At 46.5% G+C, this 25,518-nt stretch overlaps 1 protein-coding gene across 2 annotated transcripts in view; it reads right to left on the bottom strand.

Annotated features, from left to right (window-relative positions):
- VSX2 (visual system homeobox 2) overlaps positions 1–25,518 on the bottom strand; it is a gene marked incomplete at its 5' end in the record, with an annotated part of 44,506 nt that overhangs the window by 4,924 nt on the left and 14,064 nt on the right. The window lies entirely within an intron of this gene.

Genomic DNA, 25,518 nt, shown 5'->3' with positions numbered 1-25,518 from the left:
CGTTTGAAAAGGCCCTCATCTTCTCAGAAAATTGGCAGAATAATCTCTGGGCTGTGACCCAGGGGACAGTGAGCAGAGACTCGGGTGGCATCAAGGGGGGTGGGGGGGCTCACAGAAATCTATTAGTGTTCTTGCTCCGATTTCCATTCCTCTTGTCTCGCTCTCCCCCCACCCTCCCCTCATTCCCTCCCTTCCCGCAGTGGAGCGGCATCAGCTTTAGATGAAAAATTGCTCGAGGTCTATTCAGAAGGCGGCAAAGGAAGCGTCAGCCCCAGGGGCAGCCCGGGCCTGATTGAAAAATAAGTTAATTTCAGTTTGAATCGATGGGCCTCAGGCACTGAAATATCACGGGAAATTAAAGCAGCTGGTCCCCTGGGAACCAGGCCATTGACCCGCGCTAATTAATGCCATGGAGTTACCATTCGCCTCTCTGCGAGGCAGCCCCTCCCTCCCTGAGGACACCCCAACCACCTCCTCATTTAACTAATTAGACTCACGGAAAATTGGGTGTTAATTTGTTTAGGAATTTTTTTTTCTTTCCAGGGAAGTACATGGCAGAGTGGAAATGAATGGCGGGGTCTCGCTGGCAGATGGATGCTCGGGGTCACTCCGCAATCTTCTCCAACTTGATTGCTTGATTAGGTCGTTAGCACATTAAAAAAAAAAATTGCTTGCCGTCTGGTGCTGGCCTGATGAGTGGGATGAGGCGGGAATCGCCTGGGTAATTTATCTTTTTATACTGCAAAGAATTTGATTTCAATCTGCAGATATATGGAGGCGCCTTTGACACCTGTTTAACATTACAGAGCTGACAACTTAACCCTCTGATGCCTCCACTGCCATGAGCCAGAGGGGAGCAGTGCTCACCGCTCCAGCTGGGGGCCCGAGGCTGGGAAGTGGGTTCTCCCAGGGCTGGGCTGGGGAGAGAAATTCTGGAATGAACTCCGGATGCGCCCCTCCAGCAGCGAGGGAGCACTTAGAGGGGGAGGGCTGGATCATAGGTGGGGGCTGTGGGGCTGCAGCTGACAGGTTTGTTTTGTCAGCGCGCTTGTCGATTTGAAATGAGTGAGTCTGGGCAGACCTTACAATGGCTGTGGGGAGCAACCCAGGTTATGGAGAAAGTGTGATGCCAGCCTCTCGCAGCAGGGAGCTCTGTGGGGGGAAAGAGGCGGGAGCACCCCCGTGGGGAAGCTCCCAACTACTCCACTTCCGGCCTTTCTCAGAAGTAGGCACTGTTGGGGATAGAGTAGGGCACCAGCAGTTACTTCTGTACCCTGGGGCGGGGAAGCAGGGGTGCCAGCTTCCAGGGGGTGCTGCACCACTGTGCTGCTCTGCCAGGGGATTTTTTGGTGGGGAAAGGGACTTGGCTTTTTTTCTGCTCAGGGACTCGCAGGGAGGGGGTGGCACCAAAAATGTTTTCTGCCCTGCCTGGTGGAACGGCTAGTGCTGCTCCTGCCAGTACCACCGGTTCTACCAAGAACTGGGTATGGTATGGGACAGTAGCACAGTTACTCCAGTCCTCTCTCTCCCAGCAGGGGGCAGCAGGAAATGGACCAAGGCACTAGCTGTAGGGGAGTTGCCAGTGGCTTTAGCCCCAGCCTCTCCAGGCAGGAATTGCTGAAGGGCAGTGGTTTTCAACCTGTGGTCTGCAGACTGTGACTAAGATTTCCAAAGGGGCCTGCACTTCCGTTCGAAATTTTTTAGGGCTCCACAAATGGAAAAAGGTTGAAAACCACTACTGTAGGGAATGGCAGGTGACCGTCTCAGCTACTCTCATCCCAGCCTCTCCCAGTAGCAGGCACTGCAGGGAATGGAGTCAGAGAGCTCACCACCACTGACTGCCTCACAAAAGAGTAATGTAAATAGCTTCCTTGCACATTTAAGACCCATATTCTTTGCATTTTCATTCTGCTGCTATTTTATTTCTGGACTGTTAATGGTTCTGAATCCATAGATCCCTTAGCAAGCACCCTCCAGGATTCACCTGTGCCCTCCTGCCTGGAGGGCTCTTTATCAGTCAGGAGGTAGAGAAATTCTTGCTCAGGAACTGCTTTGTTCATTTCTCCTGTGAGCTTCCCGACTCTGAGGCAGCAGTGCAAATGGTACCAGTCCTTTCTAACTGACCAGCTTTGAATATCACTGGTAACAACACCTCTGACCCATACAGCAGTTGCCATCAAAAGGCCTCCACCTCCACCCCCACACCAAGCAACCGAGCTTGCCAATTTTACCTTGGATAAATAGATACAGTTATCTCCCTATCTACAGAAGTCCCATGTTCTTCCCTTGATATCCTATTAGAAACACCTTGGGCGCTGCAAATTCTGTGGGAAGCTGACTGCAAATAATTAAACCCCTGTAAACAATTCCTAAGATGCTCAGCGCTGCAGTAGCTGAGCACCAAGATTATCTTGGCATTTGTCAACAATTATCACACAGCGACAGCCGAGCTGGCCATAGATTTCCCCCTGTGAGATAGATATGGGACGTGGGGGATTCACTGTGACTTTTAAAGTGCATCTACTGTACATAAAGGGCTGTCCATAAATTAATCCATTAGGGGGTGAGTGGGTTCTTAATTTTAAATATTTGTTTCAGTGTTACAAAGGGGTAGGTATTGAAAACCACCAAAAAATGTGTAACAATTTATGGATAGCCCCTAACTCTTCCCCCTTCCCCCCCGCTCTTCTCTCTTTCTTGTACATACACCCTTCTTTCCTTTCCCAACCCCTGGATTTTATCACTCTTCACTTTCTTTTTCTTTTTCCCCTCAGTACTTCATTTCCCTCCCCCACACTTCCTGCTGCTCCTCCCCTGGGACACACAGTCTTGTGAACTTCTCTCACTCACATGTGTGTCAGATGCACACCATTACTCACACACCTCTCCCATACCACACCTTTCCCCAGCTCTTTCATGTAACTGCATCTGTAATGTCCACTAGGTGGCTCTATGCATTGAAACTCAACATACTTACTATCTTTTTCACAGCAGAGGAGAGGAAGCAAATGTAAAAACAACAGCAACAGACTGCCAGGTGGCAAACAATTTTCTATGTCAGTGAGATCAAAATGTTTCATGAGAACTGTCAATTCGGTCAAAATTTTTGATGAAAAATTATCAAAGAGCTTAAGAGCAATAAGATCAAAGCACCTCATTTTGGCTTTGTTTTGACTATTATATATTATAATTTATAAATATAAAAGTCATGATATATCATAAATATAATATAGTATAAATATAATATAAAAGTCAAAATGATAAATTTGAAACAAAGCAGTCTGATGAGGTTGTTCTGACACTTCCAGCATGGCACTTTTCTCAGATTCTTTTTTTTAATGGGAATCTTCAATTTTTTTGTTTTTAGTTGGGATGCAAAGAAATTTTGGAATGTCAGAGTATCGTGTAGAATGGAAATTCTGGGGTTTGATCAGCTTTGGTATTGACCCAAAGAGCCAGAGGTTTGATCAGCTCTAGTATTGACCCAAAGAGCCAGATTCTGCTCTCACTTACACTCATAAATCAGGCAGAACTCCAGTGAGACCAATGGAGTTTAAAACTAGGGTTAATGAGATCAGACTCAAGCTTGGCATCGCTGCCACAATTAATGCCTTAGACCTCAACACACAGAATCACAGAAATGTAGGGCTAGAAGGACCTTGAGAGGTCATCAAGTCCATCCCCCTACACTCAGGCAGGATCAAGTAAACCTAGCCCATCTCTGACAGGTGTTTGTCCAACCTGTTCTTAAAAACCTCCAGTGATAAGGATTCCACAGCCTCCCTCAGAAGCCTATTCCAGAACTTAACTATCCTTATTGTTAGAAAGACTTTCCTAACATCTAACCTAAATCTCCCTTGCTGCCGGTTAAGTCCATTGCTTCTTGTCCTATCTTCAGTGGAAAAGGAGAAAAACTGATCACTGTCCTCTTTATAACAACCCTTAGCATATTTGCAGACTGTTCTCAGTGCCCCTCTCAGACGTCTTTTCTCAAGACTCAACATGACCAGCTTTTTTAACCTTTCCTCTTTGGTCAGGTTTTCTAAACATGCTGTCATTTTTGTTGCTCTCCTCTGGACGCTCTTCAATTTGTCCACATCTTTCCTAAAGCATGGCACCCAGAATAGGACACAGCACCAGTGCTGAGAAGAGTAGGACAATTACCTCCCATGCCTTACATACAACATGCCTGTTAATGCACCCTAGAATGATATTATACTTTTTCACAGCTGCATCATATTGTTGATTCATATTCAATTTGTGATCCACTATAACCCCCCGTGATCCTTTTCTGAAGTACTACCACCTAGCCAGTTATTCCCCAATTTGTATTTGTTCATTTGATTTTTCCTTCCTAAGTATAGTACGCTTGTCTTTATTGAATTCCATCTCGTTGATTTCAGACCAATTCCATAATTTGTCAAGACCACTTTGAATTCTAATCCTGACCTCCAAAGTGCTTGCAACCCCTCCCAGCTTGGTGTCATCCACATATTTTATTAGCACACTCTCCACTCTATTATCCAAGTCATTAATGTAAATATCAAATAGTACCACACCCAGGACAGACCCCTGTGGGACTCCAGTAGATAACCCCTCCTAGATACCCCCTTCCAATTTGATAGTGAACCATTGATAACTACTCTTTGAGTATGGTCTTTCAACCAGCTGTGTCCCTACATCAGTAATTTCATATAGACCACATTTCTATAGTTTGCTTATGAAAATGTCATGTGGAACTGTGTCAAAAAGCCTTACTAAATCAAGCTATATCACATCTACTGCCTCCCTCCAATCCACTAGGCCAGTAACCTTGTCAAAGAAATAAATTATATTGGTTTGGCATGATATGTTCTTAACAAATCCATGCTAGTTATTGCTTATAACCCTATTATCACTTAGGTGCTCTCAAATAGATTGTTTAATAATTTGTTCCAGTATCTTTCCAGGTATCAAAGTTAGGCTGACTGGTCTATTATTCTCTAGGTCCTCTTTGTTCCCCTTTTTAAAGATAGGTACTATGTCTGCCATTGTCCAGTCCTCTCGGACCTCACCTGTCCTCCAGGAGTTCTCAAAGATAATTGCTAATGGTTCTGAGATTGCTTCGGCTAGGTCCTTAGTTACCCCGGGATGAATTTCATCAGGCCCTGCCAATGTGAATACATCTAACTTATCTAAATAGTCTTTAACCTGTTATTTTCCTGTTTTGGCTTTCATTCCTTTCCCCTTGTTGTTAATGTTAATTGTGCTGAATTTTTGCTCATCATTTTGGTCACCTTTTTAGTAAAGACTGGAGCAAAATAAGCATTAAACACCTCAGCCTTCTTGATCTCATCAGTTATTAGCTCTTCTTCCCAGCTAAATAGAGGACCCTCATTTTCCTTCATCCTTCTCTTCCTCCTACATAAGAATGGCCATACTTGGTCAGATGGTCTATCTATCCCAGTATTCTACCTTCTGATGGTGGCCAGTGCCAGACGCTTCAGGGAGAATTAACAGAAGAGGGCAATTTATTGAGTGATCCATCCCCTGCTCTCCAGTCCCAGCTTCTGGCAGTTTGACGTTTAAAGACACCCAGAGTTTGGGGTTACATCCCTGACCATCATAGCCATTGATGGACCTATCCTCCATGAACTTATCTAATTCTTTTTTGAACCCTGTTATACTTTTGGCCTTCTCTACTTTTGGCAATGAGTCCCATAGGTTGACCATGCCTTGTGTGAAGACATATTTCCTTTGGTTTGTTTTTGTATTTCCTGTTGCTTATTAATTTCATTGGGTGACTGCAAGTTCTTCTGTTATGAGAAGGACTAAATAACACTTCCTTATTTAGTTTCTCCACACCAGTCATGATTTTATAGACTTCTATCATATCTTCTCTTAGTCATCTCTTTTCCAAGCTGAAAAGTCCCAGTCTTATTAATCTCTTCTCATATGGAAGCTGTTCCATGCCCCTAATCATTTTTGTTGCCCTATTCTAAAGCTTTTCCAATTCCAATTTTTTTTTTTGAGATGGAGCGATCACATTTGCATACAGTAATCAAGATGTGGGCAATCCTCCATTTATACAGAGTCATTATGATATTTTCTGTTTTATTTTCTATCCCTTTCCTAATGGTTCCTAGCATTCTGTTTGCTTTTTTGACTGCCACTGCACATTGAACCGAAGTTTTCAGAGAAACTATCCACGATGACTCCAAAATATCTCTCTCTTGAGTGATAACAGCTAAGTTAGACCCCATCATTTTGTATGTATATTTGGGATTATGTTTTCCAGTGTGCATTACTTTGCATTTATCAAAATTGAATTTCATCTGCCAATTCTAATGTATTTAAAGAACCTCTTCTTACTGCCTTTTATTTCCTTTGCTAAGTATAACTTATTTTGTGCCTTAGCCTTTCTGATTTTGTCCCTACATGCTTGTGCTATTCTTTTGTGCTCATCCTTAGCAATTCATCCATATGCTACCCTTGTTGTAGGATTCCTTTTTGTTTTTCAGGTCATAAACAAGCTCCTTATGGCTCCATATTGGCCTTTTGCTATCCTTCCTATCTTTCATTTGCATCAGGATAGTCTGCAGTTGCACGTTTAATACTGTCTCCTTCAAAAACTGCCAGCTCTCCTGAACTCCATTATCCCTTAGATTTTCTTTCCATGGGACGTTACCTATCAATTCTCTAACACTGTGGAAGACACTATGGCTGTGAGCCTTAGCAGGTCACATCCAGTCCACCATTGTCAGACAGGGCAGACTTATTTCCTACAAAAAGAAAAGGAGTACTTGTGGCACCTTAGAGACTAACCAATTTATTTGAGCATAAGCTTTCGTGAGCTACAGCTCACTTCATCGGATGCATTCAGTGGAAAATACAGTGGGGAGATTTATATACATAGAGAACATGAAACAATGGGTGTAACCATACACACTGCAACAAGAGTGATCACTTAAGGTGAGCTATTACTAGCAGGAGAGCGGGGGGAGGGGGGATGGGCACCTTTTGTAGTGATAATCAAGGTGGGCCATTTCCAGCAGTTGACAAGAACATCTGAGGAACAGTGGGGGGTGGAGGGGGGGAAATAAACATGGGGAAATAGTTTTACTTTGTGTAATGACCCATCCACTCCAGTCTCTAGTCAAGCCTAAGTTAATTGTATCCAGTTTGCAAATTAATTCCAATTCAGTCTCTCGTTGGAGTCTGTTTTTGAAGTTTTTCCGATGAAGTGAGCTATAGCTCACGAAAGCTTATGCTCAGATAAACTGGTTAGTCTCTAAGGTGCCACAAGTCCTCCTTTTCTTTTTGCGAATACAGACTAACATGGCTGCTACTCTGAAACCTGTCATTATTCCCTACAGTTTATTCTCAGGGCTTTCTCTAGATTTAAAAGGCCCAAGCCTTGGGAGATGATTCCACAGCCTAACAGATCTCATTCTTGGGAACCGTTTCATGACATCCAGCCTACGGTTTCCTTTGCTCAGTTTCTCAGTTGACTCAGGGCCAAGGGAAGCCCTTTCTTTATGACAGTGGGAACCCTGTCTATTTTCTCTGCTTTTCCTGATGCCTCACTTTTGGTAAATCTGTGGAATTGGCTGTTATGCAAGTACATCTCTTCAGCCACCACCACAATGTATAAATGTGGAGCCACTTATTGTAGGCAGGTGTCTTGCCTTCACTTTCCCTTTCCCTCGGTTCTTCTATGGCTCCTTGATCCAGAGTAGCCTTTGCTTTGGGATGGTGCTGACATTTTTGTTCTATAGCTCTTTCCATAATCTGCATCAGCAGTAATCTGTTGGCCACTGGGAGCAGTATCTAGGTTTAATCAAGACATTAGCTGCTGTATAGGTCTGCTCTTGGTGCCTCCCCTTGTGGCAGGCTTTGCATGTGTATACCCTACACTTCGCTTTCATCTAATAAAAGCTTGTCCTTAGCTTGGTTTTCCCATTATACTGACTGGGATAGGGCAAGGAGGTTATGTATTTGCACTCCCAAACTTCCCAAGTAATGGCTTTGTGAACCATGAGCCATTAGCAATGGCCACAACATTAGAAACACAAAGGTGACTAACCTGCTCACTGCAACACTCCACAGTCATAGGAGAGGCTGTGTCTCTGGGAGGTTCAAGCTCCCTGAAGTCAAAGTGATAGTTAACTGCTCTGAATACTTAAGCTATTTGTCTATACTAGTTTTGCTCCAAGGTCTGAGGGTACATCACGTGGCGTAAGTGGCTCCTTCACGTTATTATGCAAAATATTACACATTGCACTGTCTCTCACAGCACCTGCTGTCCGAGTTCCTGCCTGGCCAGAATAACATCTACGTCTTTGCCAAGACATCTTCTATGTGCCTTGGTGACCAGCATGAATTCTTGACAACACCCCCATTCTCAAAACTTTGGCTAGAACTATTCTGGGTCCTTTGTAGGAGACTCTATTTTGCTTCCTGCAACATGGCTTTCAGTGCTTGTAGTATTTCATCTCATCTTCCATCTTCAGCTAGGTACTGATCTGATGTACAGAGGCATACACCACAGGGAGAAGAAGAGTAGAGTCCTCTCTGAAAGACCTGATGGTTTTTACATTTTACAGATACTTTGCTGACGGGCACATTCAAAATGCACAGAGTTAATTTCTCAAGATTTTGTTTCTGTTTGCTGAAGGATGTCTTTGATTTTTTGCAAAGCTCTCAATTTGGTGGTCTGTCTTGGACCAATGCAAAGTATCTTGAGACAGTGCTACTCCCGAGATAAGTTTGCAATATATACTTCAGGTCCCTTTTTATTTCATATGAGCACATTATGTGTGCTCAGCCCTGTAGAGACAACAGAAAATATAGAGCCTGCCCCAAGAAGTCCATAATCAAAACTGCCCAAGACGATATAGTAAACAGGAGAGATTTTGTTATGTTGTTTTTACCTTTTAGGATGTGGATGAGAAAAGGGGAGGTTGTTCAGCATTTGAGAAGACAGAGGGAGTACCAAGTATTTGGAGAAGCAGGGGAGAAGATGCAAAGAGGAAAGTGGGAGGATACAATGGTTAGGGCAAGGAGATATTCTAGGATGGAGCACAGACAGCAAGTGGGAAGAGGAGGGAGAGACAAGAGCACAGATATAAATGGGTGGAGTCATGAAGTGGTTTGAAAGGAAAGATGAAAAGCTTGGGAAGCAAGAGGAAGCCACTGTAGGGGCTTGAATAAGGCAGCACATGATCAGCACATGCCTCTCGACCCCTATCTCTGTACTTCGAGAGGAGTCATGGGCAAATTGAAGGGAAAGATGTTACCCTGAGGTTTATGGTCTGAATCAGCACTGATCACAGCTCGCCATTCAGATCAAATCCCCTGGATGTGAGCGCTGCAGTCTGGCACTATTTTTTAATCGGTGCCTATAGCAGCTTCCTAGCTGAAAGAGACTTTGACCTTCAGGCTGTCTTTCCTGTGGCAGGGTTGAACCTAGTCCTGGCTCACTTCAATCACTCTGAAGTGTTACATCCTCATTGACATCTTAGTAGCCAAGTGCTGATTGCTGCATGACAATTGCTTTCACTTGCTCAGAGGCTTATTATGCTGTGACTGCCACTCCCAGGCAGTGTCCTTGTGTGACGGTTGATGGAGTGGCTTATACACATTGTACAGGTGGGCAAAAATTGACAGAAGTAATTCACAGACACCATCAAACTTCATACTGCCTGCACACTGGCTAGCTTAGGTGTAGCCAGAATTGCATACATCTTCTCTGGATCTGGACACACCCCCTCAGCAATGAGCAGATGGCAAATGCAGGAAACTCCTTTTTGCTCCTGGCTCTCTGTAGTATGTTGCTATGGTCAGTTACTGCTTCTTCCATTGTCTCACCACAGCCACATACCAGAGCACCTTCTGCAATAGTCACTGCTTCTTGCTGTTGCTGCTGATACTCCTCTGGAGCATCTGAAATACCAAACAGCACCTGGTGCCCTTGATATTGCCCCACTGGGAACCAAGGTACTAGAGAAACGTGGGTGTTGAAGCTGACCCACCACAAGCTTCTCAATACCCTTTTCCTAAGGAGGGGAAGGTAGAGACAGGGCAGTAGTTGGCAAGATCTTTGACACCTAATACAAATTTCTTGAGTAAGCTTTTGACACTTAAGGGCTAGTGGGAGCTGTCCCTCCCTCAGCCAGGCATAATTGATCTCCATTAGCCCCACATCCTGTCTTTCATTAACTGGATGGGGAAGGGGTCCATGTCATGTGAGACGGAATGGTCTTCTCATTGTCTAGTGCCTTCAGAACCTCCACCTGTGTGGCAGGCCCAAGTTGCATCAGGAGACTAACAGCCCCCCTTGCGCTCTGAACCCATTTCCACAGATCTGGTGGAAATGACACAAGTTCACTCTGTTCTGCAGGACAACAGCTTTCCACAGCAGGACATGTTAGATTCTGAAGTCAGCTGAAGACAGCTCAGCCTCAGTGTTTATTGTTTAAATGTCTAAAGTCGTCTGCCCTGCTGTTGATGAACCAACACTGTCATGTAAGGCTGCCCTTTGCAGGTAAATAGCTGATACCTGGAGCTGTGAATCCCAGCCAGACGTTAGCTGGGTTAAGAGGCAACAACACAAGCATAAGTACAGCAAATTGGCTGGATCACTCTCTGCGCAGTACCGGTGAGACAAGAAGATGGTCACTGCATAGTGTGGTGTGTGTGTGCATGCACAGACTTCCTGAATGACCTTGGGCAAGTCACATGGGGTACGTCTGCACTTCCAACTGGAGGTTTAAATTCCAGCTCAAGGAGACATACCCGCACTAGCTCTGATTGAGTTAGTGTGCTAAAAATAAAGGTGTAGCCATGGCTGTGTGAGAAGCGGGAGGGGCTAACTGTCTTGAGTTTGTACCTGTCCAAGACACTACGTGCGTACTCAGGTGGCTAACTACTCCCACTACTCGCGCTTCTATTTTTATCACGCCAGCTAAAGCACAGCCTGTGTGGGTATGTCTCCTCAAGCTTGAATTTACACCTCCAGAGCGAAATGTAAACATACCTGCAGTCTCTCTGTGCCTCAGTTCCCCATCTGTATAATGGGAATAATAGCACTTTCCTATCTCCCAGTGATGTTGTGAGGATAAATATATTAAAGATTGTAAGATGATTAGATTCTACAGTGATGGGAACCGTATAAGTATGATAGACAGACGTGTTCCCTCTGGTGGCTAGAGCCACAGAGCAGATAAGGGATCTGCTACTGCTGCCAACTAAGGGAGCTCATTTTTATGACAAGTAGCCTGTGTTTTTAGAGGTCGACTACCCTGCTCCCCAGGTGTGTGAGAGAGTTATCTAGTTGCTGTGCCTGGAGCACTAGGATTATTAAATTTGGAAACCTGCCATCATTATGTAATAAGCACATACTGAGAGGTCACATGGCATCCTCAACAAAGAGAGATGTGATCATCATCTGGATCACCGTAATTTGCTTTAGATAACAGGACAGCACGGGTTCTCTGAACCCGCTGCTGATCCCTTTCCTCCACCGGAGCACAGGACACAAGAAGTTGCAGGCATCAAACTGATACCACTTATCTCCAGTAGATATCACAATCTGTGAACCATAATATCACCTCTTGGAACATCACCCACCCACCCCCAACCTATACCTGTGATGCCTTATCACCAGATCTGGCTGTGCAGTGAAATCTTGGAAAATGTGATTGTTCAGAAACTATTTCATTTGGCAATGGGGTGACCATTGCCCCAGAACAGCAAAATCTCAGCTATGATACACTGTAAAATTGTTTCGCTGTAAGGGCTTGACAAAGTTATCCTTGTCTGTTTCCTTCTTCTATTATCCACAATTGATATGACTAATTCTTATTATTACTGTTGATGGTGATGTTATGAGTAAATTGTATCAGAAAGATTCTTTCATTTTGCAAAGGGAGATGAGACAGAACGTACACTAGTCATTTGCAATAATCATATTAGTTTGTTTACTCTAGGAACTCCTGAAGCAATGCCTGCTAAAGAGAGATTTCCTTCATCTTAGTCTTGTGGTTGGGAATCAGAATTAGAAAACAGAAATTTTAAAAATGTCTAGTTTCTAATGCTGTCCATGTGCTCAAACAAAACACAGGCTATTACAACATGTTTTTTGTGGGGAGTGGGGACAATATGTAAGCGTATCTCCCCTCCAATCCGTGCAAGATGGATAGACCATTTTTTGCTTTTTTAATTAAAGTTTCATACTACATATCCAGGCATTGACCTTCCCTGGATCTTCAGGCTTGAAGTTGATTAATTTACTTACTGTTTCTGTGATAGAGTGGCTTACAAACACCAAATCTTGCCCAGCACCTTTGATACCATATTTCAGTAAATTTTATTGAGCATGGAATGCTATTCCAACAAACAAGTGCATCCTGAAATGTCCACTAGATGGCCACAGGCAAATATGTACACACCTATAGACAGACAGACAGACAGACCAACAAAATCTCTCTGTCTCTCAGCACATATTTTGCATAGTCACTAGGATGCACGTGTGCATCACTGTTTGAGAATCTGAGATTGAGGAAATGAATAGCTGGCATTAAAAAGTCCTCTAGCTCTTCCCACCACTGATTCATAGTTAATTTCCCCTTGTCCTGCAGATAAACCAACGTTCGGCCATTTTATCACAAATTTCTTCAGGTCTGATATTACCTGTGTCTCAAACATCCTGCTGCTTTCTCAGGCTACCAGACCTGATCCCTTCCACTACAGAATAACGACTCATAAAAAGGAGAAGTCTCTGACTGAGAAAATAGCAGGGAATAATAAACCCCACCTGATGGCCAGAAGAGCATGGCCAAGGAGCTAGTGAGTTTTGCTGGATGTTTTTTTTCCCTTGACCCTCTTTCTTGGGTGATTTTAGCTGCTCCCATAGTCTCATCTGTCATCTCTATGCTGATGATTCCCTGATCTACCTCAGTCCCTAACATCTCCCTGTCTAATCTGGCATCTCTGACTGGCATGTCTCTGAAATGTCCTGCAACCCCAGTGCTTTCAGTGATAATCCACTGAGATGAAAGTCACTGAAATGAAAACGCCATTGCAGCGATACTGATCCCTCTACCTTTGCATTAAATGTGTCCCACTACATCGTCTGGGTCTGATTTAAGCTGCAAACAAACCCCTTGGGGCAGAGACTCTCTCTTTGCACATCACCAAGCATACTGTTGATGCTCAATAAATCAATTAATTATAATAGTGCAAGTCTTGACTGGATCTTGATAACTCCCTAGCAAGCCTTGATTGCCAGCCAGGGGTGCAATTGTAGGCTTGGCTCGGATACTGCTCTCTGATAGGTACCGGGCCCTCCTCCCTACATGCCCAGGAGTGGAAGACCTGGCCTGGCTTGGAAACTTCCAGGCTTCTCAACGAGGCTGCAGCACGTTTATAAACCAGGAAGCTGTTTATTGCTGTTTATTCAAATGTAATGTCAAGATTATTGGCACTGTTTATGGTGACATCACTTTCTATGGAGGGTGTAAAAGGGCTATGAAGTTAAACGAGCACAGTAAAGGTGGCACACGGCCTGCATGGCTGATCATGGAAGTCTTGACTAGCATTGTCCCTGTTGCTTGCCTAAACCCAGCACAAGGGAACTCGACACTGACACAGGAGATGGATTCTCACCACACTGGAGGACAAGGGCCTTTCCTTCTAGGCTCAGCAATTTGTAACAATTACCTCTGCCTCTGGACTCACATCCACACCGCTCGAGGGGGAGGGTAAATCTATGTGCAACTTTAAAACATGCAATTGTCTGGCCTTCATTTGAGAAACTGTCACTTGCTGCTAGTGATCTTACCAACTACTGACCTGTCTGAAATCTCTCCCTCCAAGGTTACCTCCCTGACAAGGTTGCTGCAAGCTAACTACACTAGTTCCTCTCCTCCAGCAACACCTTGGACCCTTCCAGGCTGATTTCAGACTGGCATGTGGCATAGAAACAGTGCTAGTGACATTGATGGACAGTGGACAAGCTAATGTAATATTAAGGTTTATGGACATGCTAACATTGCTAGATCTGGTAGCAACTTTCATCACTTCCATCATGTGATGCTACTGATCCACCTATGGGAGTCTAGAAGGGGTAGCAGGTGTCACGTTCAGCTAGCTTCACTCTTTCCTCTTGAATAGATCCCTGCGGGTAATGATGGGCACTATTCCACCACACTGAGGGCTCTCACCTGTGTCACTCCACCAAGCTCATCCCTGTTCATCACCTATGGTAGGCTGCAAGGGAGATTGTGAGACACTGTGGGCTACAATACCATCAATATATTGATGCCACCCCACTCTTGCTGGCCTCATGAAGCGCAGACATACTATCATACTAATACCCCGGTGTCTGAGGGAGCTAGGAATGGGGATAGAAAACAGCTGGCTCAAGATCAATCCTGGAAACCTGAGGTGCCTTAAGGTGGATTCCCCGCTGCTCGCAGGAGCCCAGACAGAAGATGGAGCCAGAACTTAGCCAAGAGACAGGGCCCTTACCCCTTGAATGTGGACCTGACCACAGCAATCCATACTTTGGTCACCTCCAGGCTGAACTAGTGCCTTTGCTTGTTTGACACATGCTTCGTGGGTAACCAACAAGAGTGCACCACACCAAAACTCCGCACTCTGCTGATTTCCTATCCAGTCCTGGTTTGGTATCTAGGCTTTGGAAATTTTCTTTAAAGCACCAAGTGGGTGTGGGTCTGGCTACCTGATACACCCAGTCTCACCTTGCAGGGTAGCCACGCTCAGTGGGGATGCTCAGGCAGGCGGAGCTCAGTTTCAAACTCATGGAGGGTAAAGTAGGAGAGCCCTGGGCTGTGGACTTCACCATGGTTGGAGATCAGGCTGAGCAAGAGCTTTGCCACTTTTAGGGCTTCACTGTTGTTACTGATTGTTTTTACAGCACCCCAATGCATGCTGGGAACTTTACAAAACAAGTGAAACCCAGGCCCTGCCCTGAAGGGCTTAGATAGGACACAAGTGAGACATAAACAAAAAAGGGATTAGAGAGGGAGTCCAGGGTTCACCTTGGCCAGAGAACACATGTTAAAATACAGCACTGGGTTTCAAATGTGCTAGGTACAACGTTGTAGATAACACATTTCAGACATACACATGGATCCTAATCTAGACAAGCCCAAAGATCCATTTTACATTAACACAAAAGATGACACTTCACAGGGTTTTGCCCGGTCTTGTCCTGCATGTGTCAAGCTGACCTAAGGGGCCACTAGAAACAAGTGAAGTATGAAGGCTGAGCAGAAAGTGACCTAATCTCCTGAAGGCCAGTGGAATAATCTAGTTGCATCAGAAGTGCCTGAAAAGCTAAGGCAAGCCCTGTTGGAGTCTATCCACAGTCAGATACCTTTCTGTTGCTTCCATATTGTGTGGGTTCTCTCCATGAACATATGGCCCATCTCTGCCGATCAACTTATCAGAAATCGTAAGTTAAGCAGTCAGGGCTGCTCAGCATTTAGATGGGAGGAGGCCTCCAAAGAAGAGACATAGGAAGTAGTATGGGTTATGCTGTAGCACTATTCTCCTCTTGGACTCTGTACCAACCCAAATGCCCCAGTGTGGTGCGCTTCAGGGAGTGGTACAACTCAGCAGGGAGTGCTCTCCCTTCTGAGTCAATGCTGACCCCCGTGCTTCAGCATGGTGCTAGGGAGAAATGTGCTATGATAGGTGCACACTTTTGGGGGAGATATAAAACCAGTGTGCTATCAGGCAACACCAAAGGCTCACTCATTAAATCTCACATGGCACTTTTTGTAACATAGGGACCTACAGCTTTGGGGCCAAACTCAGCCCGTGAATATCTGCACTGACTTCTAGGCCTTTTGTTTACAGCTGTCATGTTCCACTTCAGAGGAGGCCGTATTTTGGTGAGTAGTCCCTAAACACAATGCACACTTCAATCTCCCTGGTCACTCAATAACAGACCTAAAAGTGGCAATTCTTCACCAAAAAAACTTCAAAACCAGATTCCAGCGTGAAACTGCAGAAGTGGAATTAATTTGCCAACTGGACACCCTCAAATTAGGCCTCAATAAAGACTGGGAGTGGTTGGGTCATTAAAAAACCTAAACCTAATTTTCCCCCAACTGTTACTTTCACCTTCTTGTCAACTGTTTGAAATGGGCCACTCTCATTATCACTACAAAAGTTATTTTTCCTCCCTTGGTATCCTACTATTAATTGAATTGTCTCATTAGACTGACCTCACACTTGGTAAGGCAACTCCCATCTTTTCATGTATTTATACCTGCTCCTGTATTTTCCACTCCATGCATCTGATGAAGTGGGTTCTAGCCCACGAAAGCTTATGCCCAAATAAATTTGTTAGTCCCTAAGGTGCCACAAGGACTCTTCGTTGTTGTTTTTTTGAAGAATGTAAGTGCTTTGACATTCTTCAGGATGACAGACACTATGGCAACATGAGGGTGATGTCACAGAGAGAGAGTACATGCGTGCCCACATCTCAGCATGGTAGCCACCCGTTTACTGAGACTAGGCTATGAATAATCAATAGGAGATTATAATACACTGATGCTGCTAATCAGCTCCCCTTCTTCTGCTCTGTCCAAGATTCATCTCCGTTGGATGGAAACCTCCAGAGAGGGAAGCAGGGGGAGGGGAAGAGCGAGAGATCTCCAGAGGCTCATCTAAGTTTAAATATTACCCAGTGAAATATGCATTGGAGGAGTTGGGGAGGGGAAGAACGCACACAGCTCCATGCCAGGGGCTACACTACAAAGGGGTGAATATCACACAGTCTATGAAACCTCCAGTTAGCGCACCAGCAATTAGCAGGCGAGTTGATCCCGGGCTTAGGGTGCTAACCAGAGAGCCAGGTTCAATTCCCTGCTCTATCACAGCTTTCCTGTGCGACCCAGGGCAAGCCCCGTAGCCTGGCTGTGCCTCACACCCTCACCCATAAAATGAGGATGACAGCACTTCCCTCCCACGGAGGGGTGGTGGGAGGCTCAACCTGTTAACAGCTGTGAGGTGCTCAGGTGGTTATGGTAATGGGAGCCATCAGTGCCTACAATAGACAGACAGAATTTCCCAGAAGTGCCTCAGCCTGGGTCCAGTTCTCAGGGACTTTCCAACACTACAGAGGTTTCCATCCAGGATCCTTGAGACTCCTGAGCTACGCTTAATGTGTATATTAACAGAATGACTTGGGCTGTAAGCTTTTTCAGGCAGGCACTGTGGTTGTGGAGCCCCTACCACCAGGGCACCAAACTCATTCAGGGAGGAGGGCTGCGTTCCCACAGTAGGGAGGGGACTGGAGCAGAATTCTAGGACTCCACATCCATCTCTATCCACAGCAGAACACCTGCTGCTGTCAGTGGGAGATTTGACACAGATCAAGGGTAGAGTCTGGGTTCCTGTTCTTTATTAACTACTTTGGTGTCACACTCAGTAACACTTGGCAGAAAAATGCATCTCCCCTGTAGGCCACAGTTATTTCTGCCCTTTGTTTCTCTTCTTTCTCCCTCCTCCTTTGCTGGTTTCTCTCCTTCCTTCTGTTTTTTGTGTCTCCTCGGGTCTTCCCTGTGCATTTCTGTCCTTGTACAGATGCCCAACGCACTGGGCTCCTCTCTGACTACTGCCCCCAGTCCATCTGCTGAAAGGATTGGTAACACAATTCATGTCGATATTAACATGTCCTTTTGGTTGACACTTCAATGAAATGAATAGGAGTCTGAACAGCAAATGCCTCTCTGAGCCATTGTTTCAGGCTGGCTGCAGACTTAGGAAGACAGCAGTGCATCCATTTACTCTCCATTCACCCACAGAAGCTTTTCTTTGCAACCATGAGGGCTAGAAACTTACTTTTTTACCAAATGTAACCAACTGCCTGATCAGTGTGGTGCTTTGTCTCCCTCGAGTGGTGACTGGGCCACAGCTAGAGGTGGCTTTTACAGCCTTAGCTAGCAGAGCTTTGGTCTTGCAGCTCAGGAATTAGAGGGTCATAACATTCTGCACATGAATATATGTCACGCAAGGCACAACAATACAGTAGACGGGCCAGATCCAGCCTGCGGTCAATACATTTGACACTTCTTGCCTTACCCAACAGGGTCCTGCTACTGATGCAGGTCCCCAGGTGTTATGGCACTATAAATAATAATACCCAATTTAGGATTATTTATCCTGCTCCCTTTCTTCTTGATTGGTAGTCATCTCCTTTGGTCATTTAAATAGCAAGTGGTGCTAGCAAGTCCTTGTTTCATGCAATAAGAAATCATTTTACCACTATGCTCACGACAGCTCTTACCCCAGACCTCCATGTGTATGGGGCCGTGAAGAAACCCTCAGCAGTCCAATGCGCCAGGTCAGATGAAGCACAAAGGAAAGTACCACCAGAACATCGCCAGCCAACACAACAGGCAAGATGGCCGTCGTCAGAGCAGAAGAACAGGTGGAAGGATGTGACAACCAAAAAGAGTAATATGTGTAGAAACCCTCTCCCGGGCACTAGCACCTGCCCCAGCTGTGATGCAACAGCACAGAATGCATTGCTGGGCAGAAAGACAGCCAAGGAGAGGGCAGCTCAAGCTGGGGCAGAGGCTCGGAAACCACCTGAAGGGGGCAGTTGGAAAAAGATGTTAGAGAAGAAGGTGGGAAGGAGAAAGATCTAGCTGCTGAGCTCGCAGAGGAACCAGAGCTGGGGTAGGAGGTGAAGTAATAAAAGAAGAGGAGAATAAAAGTAGGGAACTGGGGAGTAAGTAGGAGGTTAGCAGAAGCAGGGGAAAAATAGACTTGGTGAGCAGCCGCTATTAGAGAAGGGAAATAGAGGGAAATAAAATCCAGACTTACCAGAGAGCGGGTATCAAGGGAATAAACCAAAAGGAAATAGAACTGGTGGGGAAAGGAATTGATCAAAGGGCTGTGTTAGATGCAAACAGACCCTGGAAGCAGTAAACGAAAAGCCCACCCACAAAGGACCTAGAATACATGAACAGAAAGTGTGACGGTTTGAAGCTCTGTTGAAGGTGGCTAATGCAAAAGTGAGGGCCCACTAGGTAAGGGAAACCCACTTGTGGTTCAACTTGGTGCAAAGAGGCACGGGCACACAAACATCAGACCTCAGGAGCACTTCAAGCTGAAGAGAAACAAGGAACTGGGCAGCTGGAGTGGAGCTGGACTTACAGCCGAGGAGAGGAAAAGCTGATTCTCCTCTGAAGGGACACAGTATGTTGTAATCTCTCCTGTTAATAACAATGCATTTGGTACGAACTGCCCAGTGTGCAGAAGCTCATTAAGGTTTCAGAGTAACAGCCGTGTTAGTCTGTATTCGCAAAAAGAAAAGGAGGACTTGTGGCACCTTAGAGACTAACCCATTTATTTGAGCATGAGCTTTCGTGAGCTACAGCTAGCTCCTTTTCTTTTTGCATAAAGGTTAAGGAGCTGGTAACCTACAGTTCATTACTATAAATAGTAGGTCTTTGGTAATGTTCTATATTATTTATACTCAGAGTACAATTTGGGGGGTTTCCCTAATAAAGTTCTAAAAATTTACAATCACCCCGATTGGCTTGGTTTGCCTCTGTCTCTCCTCACAGCTATTATAGTCCAGCCTGACTGGGTCAGCACAATGCAGAGGACAAAGGGCTATGGAGCCTCCCAACATCATCCCTAATGACAGGAGCCTGCCCTTGAAGGAGAAGAAGAGATGGAGACCAGGCCAGATATGGACAGTTCTCTGACCAGTGCCTAAGAAGCCAGGAAGCCACCAAAGAGAAAAAGCAAGTACTCCTATTGAGCCTCACTGTCAGGGCACTTCACAGCTCTGCCTCAGCCCACATCTCAGCTCCTGTCTCCTCCTAACCCCCTCTTGCACCTCACACTCTGCCCACTCCTCTTTTAAAGCACTCCCAGCCTTCAGCTCCCTCCTCACCCTTACCCCTTTCCAGTTGCTTTGCAGCGCAAGTCTCCACCCCCATGTTTTCTACTTTGGCTAGAGCACAACATGGCTAATGGTATGATCCATATGACCGACTCCGTGGGTGCTCCAGGGCTGGAGTACCCACAGGGAAAAATTAATGGGTGCTCTGCACCCATTGGCAGCCAAGCTCCCCCCCAACCCCACCTCTGCCTCCACCTCCTCCCCTGAGCGCGCCGCGCCCCCACTTCTCCACCTACCTCCCAGCTCTTGCCACCTCAAAACAGCTGTTTTGCGGTGTGACAAGCTCCAGGAGGGAGAGGGGAGGAGAGGGAACGTGGCACACTCAGGGGAGGAGGTGGGGAAGAGGTGGGGATTTGGGGAAGGGGTTAGAATAGGGGCAGGGAGGGGGTGGAGTTGGGGTGGGGACTTTGGGGAAGGGTTTGGAATGAGGGCAGGGCAGGGGTGGAATCGGGGACGAGCCGGCGGCAGAGGGGGTTGAGCACCCACTGGCGCCAGCAGAAGTTGGCACCTATGGTATGATCCAGTACCCATGTTAGAGAACATCCTCTCCAGTGCAGTGCACTCTTACCCTTGCTGTCTCTTCTTTATCCTTCTTCTTCCCAAAACTCCATTGCCTGTTGTCTTCTCCTTTCTGGATCAGAAAGGAGTTTTCTGTATAACTTGGGGACCTTGTTGATGAGGCTTGCTTGGCTTTGTTTGTTACCCAGCGTACATGGATAATCAAAATTCCCCACGAGCTGAGCTGAGAACACCGAGAACTGCACCCCAGGAAATAGTCCTCCTCATCTTCTTCCTGTCCCGAGAGATCTTTCTGCTTTGTTTTTCATTCCCCCAAAATGTCTCCACCATTCTTCATTGTCCACTTGTAGCTCCCTAGCACTGCAAATGGCTCTGACATACCTTGTGACTCTTCCCTCTCTCTTCCAAGTAGGTTGTGCTGCTATGTACTTTCCAGTCAGTAGGATGATTCCCATGAGTGCCCATCATGCCCACAACATTGCTGAACTGTTGAGGAGGAGACAGGGCCAAGCACCCTGCCCTGGCCAACAGAGACTGATTCACCAGTCGCTGTCCCGCTGCATAGAATCATAGAATATCAGGGTTGGAAGGGACCCCTGAAGGTCATCTAGTCCAACCCCCTGCTCAAAGCAGGACCAATTCCCAGTTAAATCATCCCAGCCAGGGCTTTGTCAAGCCTGACCTTAAAAACCTCCAAGGAAGGAGATTCTACCACCTCCCTAGGTAACGCATTCCAGTGTTTCACCACCCTCCTAGTGAAAAAGTTTTTCCTAATATCCAACCTAAACCTCCCCCACTGCAACTTGAGACCATTACTCCTCGTTCTGTCATCTGCTACCATTGAGAACAGTCTAGAGCCATCCTCTTTGGAATCCCCTTTCAGGTAGTTGAAAGCAGCTATCAAATCCCCCCTCATTCTTCTCTTCTGCAGGCTAAACAATCCCAGCTCCCTCAGCCTCTCCTCATAAGTCATGTGTTCTAGACCCCTAATCATTTTTGTTGCCCTTCGCTGGGCTCTCTCCAATTTATCCACATCCTTCTTGAAGTGTGGGGCCCAAAACTGGACACAGTACTCCAGATGAGGCCTCACCAATGTCAAATAGAGGGGAACGATCACGTCCCTCGATCTACTCGCTATGCCCCTACTTATACATCCCAAAATGCCATTGGCCTTCTTGGCAACAAGGGCACACTGCTGACTCATATCCAGCTTCTCGTCCACTGTCACCCCTAGGTCCTTTTCCGCAGAACTGCTGCCTAACCATTCGGTCCCTAGTCTGTAGCGGTGCATTGGATTCTTCCATCCTAAGTGCAGGACCCTGCACTTATCCTTATTGAACCTCATCAGATTTCTTTTGGCCCAATCCTCCAATTTGTCTAGGTCCTTCTGTATCCTATCCCTCCCCTCCAGCGTATCTACCACTCCTCCCAGTTTAGTATCATCTGCAAATTTGCTGAGAGTGCAATCCACACCATCCTCCAGATCATTTATGAAGATATTGAACAAAACCGGCCCCAGGACCGACCGTTGGGGCACTCCACTTGACACCGGCTGCCAACTAGACATGGAGCCATTGATCACTACCCGTTGAGCCCGACAATCTAGCCAGCTTTCTACCCACCTTATAGTGCATTCATCCAGCCCATACTTCCTTAACTTGCTGACAAGAATACTGTGGGAGACCATGTCAAAAGCTTTGCTAAAGTCTAGAAACAATACATCCACTGCTTTCCCTTCATCCACAGAACCAGTAATCTCATCATAAAAGGCGATTAGATTAGTCAGGCATGACCTTCCCTTGGTGAATCCATGCTGGCTGTTCCTGATCACTTTCCTCTCATGCAAGTGCTTCAGCATTGATTCTTTGAGGACCTGCTCCATGATTTTTCCAGGGACTGAGGTGAGGCTGACTGGCCTGTAGTTCCCAGGATCCTCCTTCTTCCCTTTTTTAAAAATTGGCACTACATTAGCCTTTTTCTAGTCATCCGGGACTTCCCCGGTTCGCCACGAGTTTTCAAAGATAATGGCCAATGGCTCTGCAATCACAGCCGCCAATTCCTTCAGCACTCTCGGATGCAACTCGTCCGGCCCCATGGACTTGTGCACGTCCAGCTTTTCTAAATAGTCCCTAACCACCTCTATCTCCACAGAGGGCTGGCCATCTCTTCCCCATTTTGTGATGCCCAGCGCAGCAGTCTGGGACCTGACCTTGTTAGTGAAAACAGAGGCAAAAAAAGCATTGAGTACATTAGCTTTTTCCACATCCTCTGTCACTAGGTTGCCTCCCTCATTCAGTAAGGGGCCCACACATTCCTTGGCTTTCTTCTTGTTGCCAACATACCTGAAGAAACCCTTCTTGTTATTCTTGACATCTCTGGCTAGCTGCAGCTCCAGGTGCGATTTGGCCCTCCTGATATCATTCCTACATGCCCGAGCAATATTTTTATACTCTTCCCTGGTCATAAGTCCAACCTTCCACTTCTTGTAAGCTTCTTTTTTATGTTTAAGATCCGCTAGGATTTCACCATTAAGCCAAGCTGGTCGCCTGCCATATTTACTATTCTTTCGACTCATTGGGATGGTTTGTCCCTGTAACCTCAACAGGGATTCCTTGAAATACAGCCAGCTCTCCTGGACTCCTTTCCCCTTCAAGTTAGTCCCCCAGGGGATCCTGGCCATCCGTTCCCTGAGGGAGTCGAAGTCTGCTTTCCTGAAGTCCAGGGTCCGTATCCTGCTGCTTACCTTTCTTCCCTGCATCAGGATCCTGAACTCAACCAACTCATGGTCACTGCCTCCCAGATTCCCATCCACTTTTGCTTCCCCCACTAATTCTACCCGGTTTGTGAGCAGTAGGTCAAGAAAAGCGCCCCCCCTAGTTGGCTCCTCTAGCACTTGCGCCAGGAAATTGTCCCCTACGCTTTCCAAAAACTTCCTGGATTGTCTATGCACCGCTGTATTGCTCTCCCAGCAGATATCAGGCAAATTAAAGTCACCCATGAGAATCAGGGCATGCGATCTAGTAGCTTCCGTGAGCTGCTGGAATTCAGGAGCTGAGGCAGTTCACGGCTATGTTAGCTTAGGTGGCTAGTGTGCACTGGCCAATGTCGCTAGCATTCCGAGTTGTATACTCGGGGCTAGATTCTACCTTTTACAGGCAGACACACACTAGAGGGGTAGCGTCAACCTCGGTAAAAATGCAGCAGATGCTCCCATAGGCCCAGTTCCTGCCCCTGGCCACTGCCCCAGCTCATCCCGTTGCCTTGCAGGTAGCTAGAACCCAGAGGAACACTAATTGGAAGCAGAGCCTTGTGCACTACAAACACATCATAGCCAGCTGCTGGTGGGGGCACAAGAATGAAGAGAAGGTGCCACGAGCCCTTTCTCTTCTCAGCCTTGCTCAGCCGCCAGCTACAGTCATCGGCCCTTAATCTGTCGTGCAATGAGCAGGTGTGGTTTCTATGTATATGCCTCTCCTAGACTCCAGCTGGCCTTCACAGCTCAATGTGCAGGACTACAGGATGCTACACACAGACAGTATCTTAAGGGTGAAGAACAATTGTCATTTGCATGGTGTTTGAGAAATAGTACATGGCTATGTAATTAAGAACTGGCCCCATTGCTGCAAATGAGAGGCAGCTCCCCTGAAAGCACTGGTGTTACCCCGGCGTAAGAGGAGAATCGGGCCCACCATGAGTGGCTATACACACAAGGCGGCAAACCCAGGCCTGCATGTACAAGCTTGACTTTGGCATTTCCAGACTGTGATCCATTCGTGTGTCTTGGCTGTGTAGACTGTAAGATCTTCCAGGCAGAGACTGGTTCTCGCCCTGTGTGTGTACAGCACTGGCATGGGGATACTGCAACAGGGGCTGCTTCATGTTGCTGTAATATAAATAAATCAACAGGAGCACTCCAGTAACAGAGAGTGGGGCCAATTCAGGAGCATTTTGACAACATTCTCAGCTGCTCCTGAAGTGGGAGGAGCCACACCCCCATCAGGCAGGACAAAAATACAAAGGGACCAACAGAGATTAGAAATACAGGCAGGAAACAGCAAAATTTGATTCAGCTTGACCTAAACAGAGCTAACCTAGCTGGCTAAAAGTAATCCCCCACTCAGGTACTCACTAGAGGGAGGAATCCGGGGTGCGAGAACAGTGCAGAAAGTCTGAAGGGCCAGGGTGGGCTAGGTGTAGTGCAGCAGGTACAGTTTAGACAGGAGCTTGCCCTGCGATATGGCCAGGAAAGAGGCTAATGCACTGCTGGGCAGCGTATGCCAAGACCTCACCCTAGGATCAAAGAGGGGAGCATTTGTCCTCTCCGCAGCTCAGATATGAGCCCTCCGGGAACGCTGCATTCAGGCCCTGAGTCAGCAAAGCATTTAAGCAGGTCCTTTGGTGAATCGAGGCCTCAGTTCTGGCTACATCCTTACCTCAGGAATAGTGACAGATTGGACCTGTCAGGATCAAGAAATAGACCCTGTATCATGGCACCGATAGCTAATGGAGACTTTTATTCTCTGGTAGATGACAGGGCCAAGGTCTGTCAGGATGTGTATGCTCCAGTAGCAGCATGGCAATGGGGCTCAGTTCAGTAACATGGATAGGTCAGATCAGTTGTGTAGCACCATGGCTCAGGCTTGGCTGAAGAGCACGGTCTATCCCAGCAAAGGGCTGCCACCTGCCCTGGGTGCCCGACACTCCCCTCCCAAGTTGCATCCACCAGGGGCCCCAACAGCCAGAGAGCAGGCAGTCACTTCTGGGTCACAGGAAAGACACTTTCCCCCATGAGGTCATGCTCCTCATCACAAAACTTCACCTGGGAGTTTGTGTTTGATGCACCGCACACCGGCATGAAGAGGGAGCCAACAAAACCAGTTATGCTGCTCTTACCCTCCCCTGCTGGGGCTTTGAAGAAACATGCAAATCAAGGAGGTGGTATTTAATAAAGCTTCAAGTTTTATTAGCTAGCAGCCAGCAGCTTCAGCTATGCCTACGTTCAGACTGCACAGCATCACACCCCAGCTGGGGACCGACAGAGTCCCTCTCAGGCTGGCTGCATG

The sequence above is a fragment of the Lepidochelys olivacea genome (assembly GCF_965140295.1).
Source record: "Lepidochelys olivacea isolate rLepOli2 genome assembly, chromosome: 6".
In the NCBI taxonomy this organism is placed as follows: domain Eukaryota; kingdom Metazoa; phylum Chordata; order Testudines; family Cheloniidae; genus Lepidochelys; species Lepidochelys olivacea.
Note: the sequence above shows the minus strand (reverse complement) of the source record. Positions and strands in the feature narration are given on the sequence as shown.